Consider the following 14250-nt stretch of genomic DNA (forward strand, 5'->3'; position numbering starts at 1 on the left):
GGGGAGAGGGTGGAGGAAGTTGAAAAAAATGAAAAAGAAAAAATAGTAAAAATAACCCCAGCACTCAGGAGGCAGAGGCTAGCAAGGGTATATAGCAAGACCTTGTCTTTAAAAAAAAAAGAAAAACAAAACAAAAGCTAGTGAAAAATCAACATTCTTGGGGTTAGAGAGGTGGTTCAGTAGTTAAGAGCACTGGCTGCTTTTGTAGAGGACCCAGGTTCAGTTCCCAGCATCTTCATGGTGGTTAACAGTGATCTGTAACTCCAGTTCCAGGGAGGCTAGCAAGGGTATATAGCAAGACCTTGTCTTTAAAAAAAAAAGAAAAACAAAACAAAAGCTAGTGAAAAATCAACATTCTTGGGGTTAGAGAGGTGGTTCAGTAGTTAAGAGCACTGGCTGCTTTTGTAGAGGACCCAGGTTCAGTTCCCAGCATCTTCATGGTGGTTAACAGTGATCTGTAACTCCAGTTCCAGGGGATCAATGCCCTCTTCTGTTGTCTGAGGGCATTGCATGCGCATGGTACATTTACATATATGCAGGCAAAACGCTCGTACATACAAATAAAAATAAATTAAAAAAAAAAAATCAAGCTGGGTGTGGTGGCACATGCCTTTAGTCCCAGCACTCAGGAGGCAGAGGCAGAGGCAGGCAGATCTCTGTGAGTTCAAGGCCAGCCTGGTCTACATAGTGAGTTCTAGGCCAGCTGGGGCTACAGGGAGACCCTGTCTCAAAAAGACCAAAAAAAAAATTTTCAAAACTTTTTTTGAAAAAAAATTGTAATTTATTATCACCTTTCTTGAAAGCATTTTGCATATATATGCATATAAAAAGCCTTAAAAATATTTTGGTCTAGGATGGGACAGGGGCACAAGATGTCTATGATGCTAGCAACTGGAAGGCAGAGGCAGGAGGATCATCATAAGTTTGATATCACCCTGGTTTCATACCAAGTTCAAGTTAGCCAGGGCTGCACAGTGAGACCCTGTCTCAAAAAAAAAAAAAAAAGGCTAGGCGTAGTGGTATATGCCTTTATGCCTTTAATACCAGCACTAGGAGGTAGAGATAGGTACAGATCTCTTTGAGGTCAAGGCCAGCCTGGTCAACATAGTGCAACCCTGTCTCAAAAACAAACAAACAAAAAAACCTACAAGAGCATCCAGTGCTCTTAACTGCTGAGTTCTCTCCTATCACATGGACTCTGGGGACTGAACTCAGGACATCAGGAAAGCTAGCCCACATCATAGCATTTTTATTTTTTTGCTCTTTTTGAGACAGCGTCTCCCTCTGGTCCCAGCTGTCCTGGAACTCACTCTGTAGACCAGGGTGGCCTTGAACTCACAGAGATCCACCTGCCTCTGCCTCCCAAGTGCTGGGACTAAAGGCGTGCACCACCACGCCTGGCCTATCATCATTTTTAAAAAAGATTTGTTATTTGGTGCGCCAGCACGTACTTGCTATGGAATGCCTGCATGTGGAGGCCTGAGGACAACATTCCGAGAGTTATTTCTCTCCTTCGACCACCTTGTTTTTCAGGCAGAGTCTCTCTGCTGTTTGTGCCACTGCAGTTGCATGCCCTAGCTTCCCAACAATTCTCCTGTCTTTACCTCCCATCTTGCCATAGGAGTGCTGGGATTATAGACTTGAACCACTGCATCCAGTTTTTAAAAATATTTTATTATTTTTATTTATTTTACGTATGAGCATGTTGCCTGCATATATGTCAGTGCACCCGTGTTGTGTAATGCCCACGGAGGTCAGAAGAGGCCAGCCTGGTCAACATAGTGCAACCCTGTCTTAAAAAGAAACAAACAAAACCTCCCATAATTTTTGGTTCTTTTAAAAAATATATTTTATTAGCCGGGCGTGGTGGCACACGCCTGTAGTCCCAGCACTCAGGAGGCAGAGGCAGGCAGATCTCTGTGAGTTTAAGGCCAGCCTGGTCTACATAGTGAGTTCCAGGACAGCTGGGGCTACAAGGAGACCCTGTCTCAAAAAGACCAAAAAATATATATTTTTTTTTATTTACTTTATTTTATGTGTATAAATGTTTAGCTTGGATGTATGTAAGTACACCCATGTGTGAAATGCCCTTGGAGGCCATAGGGTGTCAAAACTCCTAGAACTGGAGTGATGGATGGTTGTTAGCCACCATGAGGGTGCTGGGAATCAAACTCAAGACCTCTGCAAGAGTAGACAGTGCTCTTAACTGCTTAGCCATCTCTCCAGCCCCTGCATCCAGTTTAAAAATAATATTTATTTTATTTTTAATCATGTGTATATGTGTATGTGTCTGTGTGTGAGTATGTACACATGAATGTGAGTGCCTGAGGAGGTCAGAGGCATCAGACCCAGGAGCCACCTGGAGGTGGCTGTGAGAAGCCTGACATGGTGTTGGCAATTGAACTCAAGTACTCGTGCTTGGGTAGCAGGCACTTTACTCTTTACTAAGCTATAACCCCAGACCCAGAAACATTTTTTTATATCTTAAAATATTTTCCCAACCAGGTGTAGTGGTACATGCCTTTAATCCCAGCACTCAGGAGGCAGAGGCAAGTGGATCTCTGTGAGTCTAAGACTAGCCTGGTTTACATAATGAGTTCCAGGCCAGCTGGGGCTACAGGGAGACCCAGTCTCAAAAAGACAAAATAAAATAAAATAAAATAAAATAAAATAAAATAAAACAAAACTTTTTCCCAGAGCTGGGGAAATGGCTATACAAGCAAGACCTGAGTTCAAATACCCAAAATTTACATAAAAAGCTAGGTGTGGCTGCACTTGTGTACTGGGGGTTAGGGGAAGACAGTGGGATTACTGAGGCTTTCTGGCTGCCAGCCTAGCTCAAAGTTCATTGAGAGACCCTGGGAGAGTGAGGCAAGGAGTGATAGAGAACAACCAATGTCCTCCTCTACATGCCCCCACATCCACATTCACATATATCACACATACATGAAAGGAAGGCAGAGAGGGAGGGAGGGAGGGAAGGAAGGGATAAGAGGAAACTCAGCTTTTTCCCCAACTACCCATGGGAAGATCAATTCTTTTTTTTTACCCTTTTTATTGAATATTTTTTGATTTTCATACAATATAATTTAATGGTATTTAGATCCCTTCCCTTATCCACACTCGCCCTTATTGCCTCCCACCCAATTTAATGTATTCTATTATACATACATACACACACACACACACACACACACACACACACATACACATATGGTCTATAGAGTCTAATTTGTGTCTCAAAATGTCCTTCAGTGTCCACAGGGTCTTGGTTAATCTACCAAGAATCCCATCTTTGAAAGAGACTGTCTCTGTTCCTCCCATCTGTTGTCACAATTCCTTAGGTGGGATTGGAGGCCTGCTTACCCACTTATGTCTATGCTGAGATTTTGTCTGGTTTGAGGTTGCACGGGACTTCTGCACGCTTGTCACTGTTGCTATGAGTTCATATGAGTGATTTTTTGAGACAGGGTCTCACTTACGTAGCCATGATTGGTTGGACTGGAACTCAATCTGTAGACCAGTCTGACCTTGAACTCACAGAGGTCCACTTCCGTCTGCCTCCTGAGTTCTGGGATTAAAGGCACACCACCACACCCAGACAACACTTATAATAAATCATCAGTCCTCTTTTTTTTTTTTTTTTGGAAAAAATCCAGCACTTCATCATGTGGTGCTTTTTTAAAAATATTTATTTACTTATCTGGGTGTGTGTGTGTGTGTGTGTGTGTGTGTGTGTGTGTGTGCCCTCAAGTGCCACGGCACATGTATGGAAGCCAGAGGACTACTTGCATCTCTCCTGCTATGTGGATTTCTGGGATCAAACTTAGGTCAGCAGGCTTGGCTATAAGTGTCCTTATATACCAAGCCATCTTGCTATCCCCCCCCCCCTTTTTTTTCCTTTTAAGTAAAATAGAATCTAGGGAGAAAATATAATCTTGTGATAATGCTGATATGAAAATGAGCAGGCACTAGGCTTCTAACTAGTATTATGCCCGGGCACTCAAGTCCTAGGATGACCAAGGCAAAGATTGTGGCCTATGGTGTGTCCACAGGAAGCCCAGCCTGCCATTTGGGGGGCTCTGTGGTCACATTCTGTCTACAAGCCCCTCAGGGTTTTCCTTACTGCAGACAGTGGCTGATTGCCAGGAACTGCTGGCTAGGAGTCCAGGAACAACATTATGCTTCTAGGATTATAAAAACGGCATCACCTCCAGGAAGCTTTTTCTATTTCCTTCCCTGACCCCCACTATCTCTCCAGACTACATTGCTCCCACTAGGAACCTTGGACCTGGTACTTTCCCTGTCCTCTTAGCTCAAATGTCATCATTGATGATGATACTGATACTGAGAGATGACATCACACCCAGACCTTTATCCACAATTTGTCTCTGCCACTTAATTCCTAAGCCTCAGTTTCCTCAGCTATAAAGTTGGAAAGGTGATCTCAATGGCACAGAGTATTGTCCCCCTCCCTGAGTTCTTGTTAGGGACAGTCTGACAACCCAATCTCTGAACTGATATGACTGCAGCCAAAGAAACAGCCTGGCACTCCAGGGCAATATATGGAGACACACCTGGCCCTGCCCAGTGGTGACAACAGCCTCCACCACAGCATCTTCCAGATCACCAATCAGCTAAAGCCAGAGAACAGCCAGTCAGCGGTGGCTAATGGTACCCCTCGAATCCCTGGATATAGTAACTGCCAGGTTCCGGGATTAAAGGACCCCAGTTACTAAGATCTGTAGCTTCTTGAGTCTTTCGCTTTTCTGAATCCTTCAGAAAGAGTAAGCTCCCCCTTTATTCTTCTTGTATCTTTTCTAACCATGCTTTCCCCAGCACTCTAGACGTCACCAACATTTTAGGTCTCTTTAGGTCTCTTTATTCTTTCTTTAAAGTTCCCCTTCTGGCCACCTCACAGCTAGTTTATCGCCTGACCTCCACACCAGCTTAAAATGGCATGGCTTTTTTCTAAGCCGTGCCTTTTTTTCTTCTCTAGTCCATTTTCCTCCTCCAGGCAGCAGCTGAGATTTACAGTTTGCCTGCCCTAAGGGCTTTTCTTTTAAACTCATAGAATGCCCTTAAGCTTTAAAAAAATGTCCACAAGTATGGCCATAGGCATGTCCAGAACCTAACTCGCCCCCGCCCACACACATGTACTACTCCTCTTATCTCGGAAAATAGTTCCAGTGAAGACCTAAGCTGTAAATAAGTACAGCATCCTCACACTTCCTGCTAGAGTTTGGATCTTGAATGTCTCCCAAAGGTCCATGTGTTCAAAGCTTGTTCCCCAGCCTGTAGGGAATTGGGGAATAATGGAACTGTTAGACCACTGGAAGCATGCTCTTGAAGAGAATATTAGGACTCCCAGTTCCTTCTTTCCTTTCTCTTCTGGCAGCCTTTAGGTAAATAGGCCTCCCTCACTACCTGCTCCCTTCATAATACACAGCACAAATACAAAGCAGCAAGCAGGGCTAGCACCATGCACTAAAAACTCTAAAACCATAAGCTAAATCTTTCGTCTTTTTTTTTAAAGCAATTTAAATATATATATATTATTTTTTTATGTGTATGAGTGTATTGCCTGCATGTATGTGAGTGTACCTGTGCCGTGCAATGCCGTGGAGGTCAGAAGAGGGCTATGGATTTCCCTGGAACTGGAGTTAAGGATGGTTTGTAGCCACCATGTGGGTGCTGGGAATCAAATCCAGATCCTATGCAAGAGCAGTCAGTGCTCTTAACCACTGAGCCATCTCTCCAGCCCCCATCTTTCATCTTTTCAAGTTTATTGCCTCAGGTATTTTGTCAGAGTAACAGAAAGCTGACTAACCTTCTTCTCATTTCTTCATTCAATCCATCACTAAAACCTACCTCTCAGATCTTTTCTTTTCATCCAGAGGCCACCACTGTAGTTCCTGCTATTATTCCTTTTCCCTATGGCACTGCCTCCTCTTTACAAGTCTTCCTGCCTCCACAAGGCCTCTCAGAGAATCTAGCTCCGGCTTCTGCTGAAGACCTTTCAAGGGCTATCAGTATAACTAGCCTTGTTAACTTCAAGACCCCACCTTGTCCCCATCTGGCCCTGCTCAGCTTTCTAATCTCATCTTCTACTCCCTAACTCACACTTAATAGCTTCCTCAAATCCCTGTCCTCTCTCACCTACCTAATTTTGCCCAAGTTATTCCTTCTCTTGCTAACACGCTTCTCCCCATCCCCGTTTTCCTCCTGCTCCTGTTTTAAGACTTAGCTTGGATTTCTACTCTTCCAAATTTTTTCTCTACCATGCCTCAAACTCGGCCGTGTTCTCATTGCCACAGTTCCAAACACATCTTAAACTCCTTTAACTCTCACAACACACCATGTGGGGAGCAATTCCTGTTATTTTTATTTTACGATAAGAAAAAAAGAGGCTTAGTGAAGTTGGAGAAAAATTTCCAAGGCCAAACATTAAGTGGCTCAGCAGTGCTGAAACCCAAATCTATTTAATTTTTGGTAATGAAAGAGCTGTATTTGTTTTCTTTCTTTTCTTGTCTTGTTTGCTAGCAAAGGAGTTTCCCCATGTTACCCGGGCTGGCCTTGAACTAGGCTCAAATTATCTGTCCTTAGCCTCAGTCTCCAAGAGTAACTGAGAGTAGAGACGATGCCTCTGCATTCATGGCGTGTTTTCTGGTTATAAAGACACCCAGGAAGAAGTACGCAGCACTGTCTTCTCACGCGCAATAGACAAAGCATGCATCTTTACGCCTTCATGTAGAAGCACTCGTCACCACAGCCAGTTCCACAGTTCTGCTTCCAGAAACTGGAGCCCACACATTCCCTTCTTCCTGCCCCCAGCAAGTCCCCAGGGAGAGGTAAGAAAGCCCTCCAGGGCAGGAATGAGTCGAATCAGCTCTTAGTTTGAGGCAGCCCTTTAGAGGTCTGAGGATTTCAGAATCTTTCACCCCATCAACTTAAACCCACTCCCCAGCCCCAAACCTCTAAATCTTCCCTAACAAATATTATCAGTCAGGAACAGACCAGGGTCCTGCCTGCTCTCAGTGCCTAACCACACCCACCACTGCCCGCCCTACTATTATGGCTCCTCGGTAGGTCCAAAGAGTTTTCCACTCCATGCCTGGCATCCCCACAGGGCTACTAATCTCGCTAAGGAATTCCTACCTTCAGTCCCATCCCTAAACCCTGGCCACAGAGGCGGGATCCCTCACCAGGAAGGAACCCCCATCTCAGACCCTGGCGCCTTAAGGTCAGGACCGAGAGAGGCACTTGCAGCCAGGCCCTGGCGCCGGGTGCACCTTGCTTTACTCAAAGAATAAATCCGGAGCCTGGAATAAATCCGGAGCGGATTTGCATCACTGCACCACGAGGAAGGCTCCAGGCTACAAAGCTCCAAAGCTGGGCGGAGGAAATCATCCTTCCCAGCCACCGGGGTCGCAGAGACTGCACACTGGCCTTGAAACTTGGGTTGTAAGGTGGCAGCTAGGAACCTCCTCTTCTTTATCTAGGCCAGACCTCAAGTTGGGGCCTATGTCTTCAAGGGTTTAGGGAGATGGGAGAAGAGGCCTCATTGTGTGTGTGTGTGTGTGTGTGTGTGTGTGTGTGTGTGTGTAGAATGAAAAAAAACAATCCTGGAGATAGAGTTTAACACCCTCCCACCCCCGACCCCCCAATGGGTGATGAAGAATCATCCAGCTGTGTGATCTCAGGTTGCCCTGGCAACTAACCTCTGGAGCCCTCACATCTTTGGGGCCTGCATCTTAGTAACAACTACTGTGCTCACAAAATACAGCGTAAATAAACCCTTAAGTCTTGGCCTGGCTCTCCAATTTACCTTCCTCAGACTTCTACCCGCCTCATCCTGTTCTTAGGAAAATCCCTTCCCCCTTTGCATCAGCTAAAAGTTTGCCAGTTCCTTAAGCCTTATCCTAAAAGCCTCTGCACTGGGCTTGGTGGCACACACCTGTAATCCTAGCACCTTGGGAGACTGAGATAGAAAGATTTCAAGACCAACCTGGGCTACAAAGCGAGTTCCAAGCCAACTGTAACTACATAGTGAGACCCTGTCTCAAAAGAAAAAAAAAATGACCAGGATCAGGACTAGGATTGATTCTAGGGGAATGTCTGGCACCAAATGGGGACAGTGGTGGCTGCTGTGTGACCTTTAGCAAGTTTGTTCTGTCTATAGATCTCAGACTCCTTCCTTACTCTTATAGTGAAGGATCTGAATGAGATGACCTCCAGGGTTGCCTCCAGCCCTGACCCTGTGAGCCAGTGATTTCCTGACTCTCCCAGCCTCTTCAGATGACCCAACCTTGGGAAAGATTCAGGAGTACGTCTGAAATCCTCCCACCTCCTTTGGATCAGTTAATAGAGGCAGTTGTGCAAGGTTGCTAGAAACCTCAAGATGGTGGATCTAGTATCAACACATCCTGATACTGTCCTAATGGGAAGATCCCACTGCCCCAGGCTACTGAGCACCAACTGGGAGGGAGAATCAGATCATCCCAGAAAGCTGCAAAACTTCCACTTACAGTCCCTTCTCAACAAGTATCTTCAGAAGCAGCCTCTAAACACAAGAGGACCAGCTCAGAACCACCCTACTGTCTACTCAACCTCTCATCTCCAGCTACCTCCAACAAACAGTTCAGTTTTTGGTTCACAACACAAGAACCAGTCAGCACTTACCACACACTTATCCTGAATGGAACTCATCACCTCTCAGGCTTGGCCACTTGGACCACTACTCCCTGAAACTCTCATTACCTACTGAAACCACATGAAACAGTGCTAATCTGAAACCACAGTCCTCAGATTCACATAGAATCTGAGTTGCAATACCAGTTCTATTACACCCTTGCTGGATAATCTCAGGCATGTTATTTACCCTCCTTGAGCCTCAGTCCATTAATCTATTAACAGCCATTAATCTATTAACAGAGAAATGAGGACTAGGGAGAATAGCTCAGTATAACATGGATACATAGTCTGTCCAAGAGGCCCTGGGTTCAATCTGCAGGGAAAAAAAACAGTGGTGGTGAACATTTTATTTTATTTTATTTTTTGGTCTTTTTGAGACAAGGGTCTCCCTGTAGCCCGAGCTGTCCTGGACCTTACTATGTAGACCAGGCTGGCCTTGAACTCTCAGAGATCCACCTGCCTCTGCCTAATGTGTATGAATGGTTTACAGTGCGTGCGCCACCAGGCCCGGCAAGTGGTGAACATTTTATAAGGGTTATGAAAACACCAGCATAAGAATGTCAAATGTGAACATTATTCCTGTTTGCTGTTTCTTTCATTCTCTCTGGAAGCTACTTAACACTTTCCTTGAAAACTAAGTATGGAGATATCTGAGGCCAGAACTTCTTTGGACAAAATCAGAATTAAACGACATTAGATCCTGCCCTATGGACCCAATTACAGATTTCAAAAAAAGGCAAAGAAAGATTGAGTCCCAGAGAAGTGACAGGATTTGCCACAGGTCACACAGTAGGTGTCAGTAGGTAGAACGGCAGGCAAGGACAAGGGAGCAAAATAGGGGTGTGAGTAGAGGTCAGATGAGAGGTACTGATCTGAATCCACAGACAGACAGCTGATTAAGAAGACCTTCAGCTGACATTACCCTAGGCATGGTTGTGCACACCTTTAATCCCAGAACTCTGGAGGCAAAGGCAGGTGGATCTCTGTGCATTAGAGACCAGCCTGATCTAGATAGCGAGTTTCAGGCTAGCTGGAGCAACAGGGAGACCCTGTCTCAAAAAGACTGTCGAAAAGACTAAAAAAAAAAAAAAAAAAAAAAAAACTAAATATTTTTTTAAAATAATCAAAAGGCTCTTTACTGTGGGCTCCTATAAAATTAAATTAAATTAAATTAAATTTTAAAAAATACTTCTTATTCTAAAAGAGATAAACCAGGGTATAAAAAGAATCACTTTTAGAGCTGGAGAGATGACTCAGCAGTTAATTGCAGAGGATGCGGGTTTGGTTCTCAACACCTACAAGGTGGCTAATGATCATCACTACCTAGTACTGCCTCATTCCAGTAAGTAATAAGTAATAAGCCACCTAAGATTCTTGTGCAGTTCAAATAACTGGCAGAGTTCTATCACATGGAGCCAAAGATTATAACAGTCTCTCAAAAAAAAAAAAAAAAAAAAAAAAAACCGACCTTTAGCTGGCATTGCCCCCATTTCCCATGCCCAGCAGGGCAGGGCCTGGCATTTACCTGTCTTTGGAACTGCTCCTTCTGGGTTCTTGACTTTGCAGTGGTTTCCCAGAAACACTAAGTAAATATCCCAATTGTTTTCCAGGTAACCAGCCCCATAGCTCTGACAAGAGTCTCCATATAAACTTTCCCTCAAGATTAGCTGGGCATGGTGGTGCATGCCTTTAATCCCCCTGTTCATGGGAAACAGAGGCAGGAGGATTGCTGTAAGTTTAAGGCCAGCCTGGTATACACAGAGTTCAAGGTCAAGCAAGGATACATGGTGAGACCTTGTCCTAAAGGAAGAGAGAAGAAGGATTCTCTCCTTTTTTATTTAACTTTATTTTATTTTATTTTCTTATTTTTGTGATGCTAGGAATCAAACACTGAACCACAGGCTATATCTCCAGCTTTGAGTTAGATGCCCCAGTCCCCTGCATACCACCTCAGCAGATCCTTCAATAATCTCCTGTCAGGAACTTGCTGGAGGCTCTGAACCTTGGTGCCTGGGGTGGTTTTAGTGTAGATATAACTCAGGGATCAGCATCTTGGTAGAGCATCAGCTCCTTCCAGAGACCCCAAGGAAACTGTGGAGTATGTTTTGTTTAGTATTTTTCCAAAGAAAATAGCCTGACTTGGGTCATTGACCTGCAATTGTGATACAGAGTCTTACCAACCCTAAGAAATGGTTTTTATTGTTTTGTTTTTTGAGACAGGCTATCAGGAAGCTGAGACAATACTCAAATTCACTGAGGCTGGCCTTTAACTCCTGACCCACTACACACCCTGCTAACATACAGAAATATCCTTGGCCAAGGTTAACTCCAATCATGGAGAAGCTGAAGATGTTAGGGCTGGTATGCTAAGCTACTTGGTGATGCTTTCTCATTTTTCTTCTCTTCTTTTTCTTTTAAGTTTTTTGAGATGAGAGTATTACTAGGTTGCTCAGGCTAGCTTTGGACTTCTGAATTCAAAAGATCTTCCCACTTCAACCTCCCAAGTCCTAGGACTACAGCTGTGTTGCCGCCTTTTTCTTTGGGTTATGTTTCTTTGTATTTATAGTTCTACTCTCCCCACCTACAACTGCCTTTCTCTTGTCTCGGGAACCAGGAGTGTGTCTTCACGGACCAAGTCTGTCTTCTGCCTGCTTTATTGCAGGGTTATTATCTCAACCTAACCACATATGTCCAAGGCTGTCTGCCTCTCCCTCTGAGCTCATGTTTTAGCTACTTAGTGCATCTATAAGTAGGAAATCTGGTGTAGGCATCCACCTGAGTGGGGGGAACTTCATTAATTGGCTTCTCAAGACTTCCAATTTAAAGACATTCTAACTTTGTAGTTTGGGATTCAGTAGATGCCACCATTCTAGATTACTAAAGCTTCTAAAATTCAGAGTTTATTATGCTAGAGTTCTGTGACACCAAGATTCCATGACTGTGGACTTTATGAATCTAAAATTTCATGACGTTTTCATATTTAATGAATTTTGTCATCGATATGGTGACAACTATCCCAGCACTTACTTGGCCTGTGTTTTTCAAAATTTATTTTCTACAAGTTGCAAGTCTCAGCTTTGGGTTTTTTCTGTGGATTTAATTGAATCAGAGGAAGGAGATTAGCTGGGAGAAAGGATTTCTATCTTCCTGGGGCCAAGGCAATCCAATGCTAGGCCCCAGCACTCAGTCCACCCTACCTACCTCAAGCTCCTCGTTGAACCTCCAGAACGTAAGGGTAACAGGAAAAGCAACGTCCTTACCAAAGTCCTTTCTCCCTGAACTGGCCCAGGCTCCAGTGGAAGAGTTTCGTGGGAGACTGGCCTTGCTGAATGGGTAGCAGGAGAGGGAGGGCTAAGCATCCGGCAAGGAGCCAGGGGAAGCAACACGGAGACTCCCTAGGGAGCCCTATAGCCCTCCCCAGAGGTGAGGAAGGAACAGAGGCGGGAGTAGGGGTGTGGGTAAGGGCATTGGTAAGGGTGGAGGGTATTGCATTGTGGGGCTGGAGCTGGGCTTCCAGCCATTGACCCATTAGTGACAAGAGACCTCCAGACTTGTACCCTAGGGACTGTCTGGTCCAGCTAGCCCCTACCCTTTGACTGTGTGTTCTCCTGCCAAGGCAGGCTCCTAGAAAAAGTTAGGGAACCTGAATTCCAAAAGCCACTTCCTGGGAGGGCTCACTGACCAAGAAAGAGGCTAGGACTCTAAAAGATCACACTAGAGACTCCAGGCTCAGGCCTCCATCCCAGAGTTATTCTTCCTACATTCCAAAGAGCCTCAGAATTATAAAATGCTTCCTGAACCACATAGTTTGTAAAGAGGATGGTGTGCCCCAGGCTACCTCCCAGGAGCAATCTGGATCCCTTCTCCAGCCCTTCCAGCCTTTCAGCACAGCACAAGGCAAAGCTGCCAAACCTGATTTTCTGGTGACTGCCCAAGGCTGGCTAAAGCAAGAAGCCCTCCTCCTGGCATGGACCCCTCAGGCTACCATCCTCCTCCCCCTTACCTGATTCTCTGCCTGGGCTGTGCCTCCTGCACCCTTGCCAGCTGTCCCAGTGTGCCACCACTTAGTCTTCCACCTATTTAGGTGTGGTCCAGTGCTACCCCTCTGGGTTTTAATTTTTTCATCTATGGATGGGGAACAGTGGTCTGCCTCCACAGAACAATTGGGGTCGAGGAGGGGGTGTCTAAAAGTGGATGTGATTAGCAGAGGGCACTTCATTTGTTTGGTGGGTTGGTGCAGTGCTGGGAACATAGCCTAGGGTATGAGAAGGAAGTTCTGCTTGTGGAAATCCAGAGGTGTAGTTGCTGAAATGAAGAGTGCAAGGGAAGGGGTGCGCCCCTGAATTCCTGTTCTCTGATCTGTGGGAGATGAGAAAGAAAGAAAAGGAAGAAAAGAGACAGACAGAGATATCATCCCTGAAGCACTCAGATTACCAGTGTTCAGAGCCCTGTATGACGTGTTTCATGTCTGTCTCTCCCTGAGGAAGAACTCTGTCTTCTTCACCTCTCTTATGTCAGAATGTAGCACTATCCTGGAAAGAAGCAAGTACTATTAACCAAGTGAGCAGAGCTGCAGATGAAGCAGCAGAGGTACTCCAGCAGTTACAGATCAGCCATGTCAACTCACCTAAGCCCCTGCTCCAGATTGCCCTATGGCTCAAGCCTCCTCCTCTAGTCTGGGAATCCTGTGTTCTCAGTCTCCAAAGAACTCTGGTGGGATGAGAAAGGATTAGGTTGTACCCAGTCATCCAGTGGGCCACCTAAACTGAAGCAGTGGTACCCTCAGGCTGCTGCTATCTCTGAGAACCTAGAGGGGGAGGGGCAACAGAGGAGCCGTCACTGCAGATGGAGCTAAGAATAGCTAGAAGAGATGATGTCATTCAGTTCCCACTGCTTAGCACCCTCCTCATACACATACATAGAAACACATACACACTCAAAGACACAGATGCACAGAGACACAAGCATGGGTATACATATCACACACAGTTAAAAGGCAGGGGGAGCTTCTGAGTCTCAGGGCTGCAGGGACAGGGAAGTCTGGTGAGTGTGTGTGTGTGTGTATATGTGTAAGTATGCGTGAGTATAATTGCATGTGTCTATGTCTGTATGCTTGTGTACTTATTGCTGGGTGCATGTATGCTTATGTCTGTGTATAATCATATATTGTTATATGTAGCCTACTGGGGGCAGTTCTACTGAATAGTTAATCCTTATCTCTGTTTAGAACATATTCCTGAATACATATATGTGCTTATTGTGTTGTGTGTCTGTGAGACCACTTATATTTATATGTCTGCATTTGTCTGTGGACTATGTCATATGTATTTATATGCACAGACCCCTTTGTGGGCCTTAGACACTGGTCCAGTCCCTTTCTAGCTCTGAATGATGTTCAGCAGCTCCTTCCCATATCAAGGAGCCCAGCACTCTGGGCACAGTGTTATCTGTGAACTTTCAGCCCCAGTCTACCCTTAGGATTCCACTTTCTGAAAAGCCTTGTAGTAGATGGACATAAGCACAACTCATTTTTCCCCTTACAGGAGGCAAAGGACA

The 14250-nt window shown here is 45.1% G+C and overlaps 1 protein-coding gene across 1 annotated transcript in view; it reads right to left on the bottom strand.

Annotated features, from left to right (window-relative positions):
* LOC103730305 (phosphatidylinositol 3-kinase regulatory subunit gamma) overlaps positions 1–14250 on the bottom strand; it is a 141198-nt gene that overhangs the window by 126606 nt on the left and 342 nt on the right. The gene's annotated exons all lie outside the window — the stretch shown is intronic.

The sequence above is a fragment of the Nannospalax galili genome, unplaced genomic scaffold, assembly GCF_000622305.1.
Source record: "Nannospalax galili isolate Female #2095 unplaced genomic scaffold, S.galili_v1.0 scaffold1233, whole genome shotgun sequence".
Classification (NCBI taxonomy): domain Eukaryota; kingdom Metazoa; phylum Chordata; class Mammalia; order Rodentia; family Spalacidae; genus Nannospalax; species Nannospalax galili.